The sequence below is a fragment of the Sarcophilus harrisii genome, chromosome 3 (genome assembly GCF_902635505.1).
Source record: "Sarcophilus harrisii chromosome 3, mSarHar1.11, whole genome shotgun sequence".
Taxonomy (NCBI): Eukaryota; Metazoa; Chordata; class Mammalia; order Dasyuromorphia; family Dasyuridae; genus Sarcophilus; species Sarcophilus harrisii.
Genome location: NC_045428.1, coordinates 430,751,091 through 430,753,489, shown reverse-complemented (window position 1 = coordinate 430,753,489; position 2,399 = coordinate 430,751,091). Strand labels below are relative to the sequence as shown.

At 40.6% G+C, this 2,399-nt stretch overlaps 1 pseudogene; it reads right to left on the bottom strand.

Annotated features, from left to right (window-relative positions):
- Positions 1 to 1,125: 1,125 nt before the first annotated feature.
- LOC116422089 lies at positions 1,126 to 1,431 on the bottom strand (annotated as a pseudogene).
- Positions 1,432 to 2,399: the final 968 nt, after the last annotated feature.

The window sequence follows — 2,399 nt, the reverse complement described above, 5'->3', positions numbered from 1 at the left end:
CTGCCACTTACACACAGCTCTTTGACATATGGGAGTTGCTGGAAACAGCTGTGATTCAGATCTGAAGTATATTCAGGGAAATTTGGAGGATAGGATTAGTTAGTCTCAGAAAGGAAATCTGTGGTATTGTCAGAGAACTCTTTGTTTCAGGCTCTAATCTCCTGTTGGGGGTGAGGGCTGGGACATGGGGGAATACTAGTTTGGCCTCAAAGTCTACTTCCTGCTTACCCCTTAGGAGATGATAGATGCCCAATCTTTTATCCTAATCCTTGCACACTCTTTGTCTCTCAGCTTCCTATTCACTTTGATATTACCTGTTTGCTCTGCTAATTTATCCTCCTTTCCCTTTTGACTTATCTCTTGCTTCCGAATCTTCACCAACTGATTTTTTTCCAATTGCAACTTCCACATCATCGCAGGTTCAAGACTTCACCCAACCTTGTGGAATACTTTGAGCTATCTCTTTTGACTGATTCTATCCTATTCTCTGCTTTTGGACAAGACTCATATATATGCAAGGCAGCATATATAAGATGGAACCAAATGGAAAAATGACTTTTGGAAATGCATTTATCTCACACCTCTGCTGGAGCTACTTGTAGCCAACTTTTCTGTGCAGAGAGAAATAACATTTCTGTTGTTGGTTTTGGGAAATGGAGCTTTTGTAATACTGTGTATATAGAGCCATATATTGCTAGAATGTGTGGCTGAGGACATGTAGGTGATGCTTATGTCTTTTACATATTTATTTATTTATTATTTATGTTCAAGAACAGGTTAGAAAAGGATAGGGACACATTCAGAGTAGAGTCAAAAAGGGAGGGAGGAGGAGACAAGGAGACTAGAGCTTCTCATCTGTCTGCTCTGGCTAGGGGTTGATCCTGATTTCTGAACCTTGAACCAGGGCACACAATGAAGCACTAGATAAGATGGAGTTCCAGGGGAACAGTTTTAGGAAGTCATTGAGGAAGTGGCCAAAGTTACCCAAAGGTGGGGCTGCGGCTCTCCTTGGACCAGTAGCACCACTGCCTCTTATGGAACTAAAGCATAGAAATTTGATAAGTCCATTTCACACATTTCAGCTCTTACTCAGATTTAAAGTCTTTGTGCTAAAGAATTATTTAATCACCTCTCTAACTTCTAGTACTTTGCTGTTAGTTTCTTTGAATATGCATCCAACATTTGGCTGCTTGTTCAAGAGCTGCTTCTTGTTCCTCAACTAAAGTATTTGATATTAGATAAAGTATTAAGATAAAGCTGAAGTGTTGCATATTTTTGGTTTAGATCATTTAGGCTTTTAGTTATGTTTACTACAATTCTTTCATTTCTAGACTTCAGGCTGATCAGCTTGTTCATGTTTTACAGACATTTATAGTTTTCACTGGTGGCTGTCAGATTAATGGTCAGGTACGTGACCATCTAGGAGAACATGTCCTGGCATTGCCCAGTGATGCCCACCTCTGGGGTTCCATGGCACCCTCAGTGGTCTCCAACACTGCATCCTCTAGGCTGGTAGGAAGGGAGAGAGGAGAGAAGATAGAGATAGGAGAGGGAGGGGGAGGAAGGGAAAGGAAAAGGGAAAAGAATGGAAGGAGATTTATGCCTTTTCTTTTTATCCATATAACTACTTCCATATCTAGTCTAGTGTTCTGTGCAAGGAGATACTCTAACCTTAACTAAATCACCTTATATTTATTTTATATGTACCCATATATGTAAATGTCATACATATATGCAACATGACACAGATAGAATATAAGCTATTTGAGGGAAATGAGAGTATTGCTTTTGCATTAGGCATATTTAGTTGGTGGAATAGTATTTGGTACATATGATGAGGTCAGGGAACCAAATGATGAGGTCAGGGAACCAAATGATGGGGTATGAGAACTGGGGTGGGAGATCCTCTCTGGTTGCAGGTGCAAGCCCTATGCTAAAGAATTTGCAAACCCAAAATCTGTGTGGCAAAATGGGATTTATTGGCACTGAGAAACCAGCTTGCCAGAAAGACAGACTTCTTTGTGGGCAAGGAATATTGCAAAGGTGGGTTACACTGAGGGCAAGGTCCTGTTTAGGACATCTGCGAAGATTCAGGGTTCAGAGTTGTCTTTTATTAGCCATCTGAAGCTTGGAGTTTCAATTCAATTCAAAATTGAATGAGATTACTTAACTGGGAGTTTGAGTCAATGTTGACAATGCTCAGGGCCTAGATCTCCAAATGAAAAGAGATTACTTATCTTGGGAGTTTGAGCTACTGGGAGTGGTTCTGGACTAATCTTCAACTCAATAGAAAGTGTGAGCCACAATCTCCAACTGAGTGAGATCACTTAACTGGCTTCCTTGATGGTAGGCCTCTTTCAGAGGAAAGTTTAGACAGTTTCAAGGTTCACCCCATCATT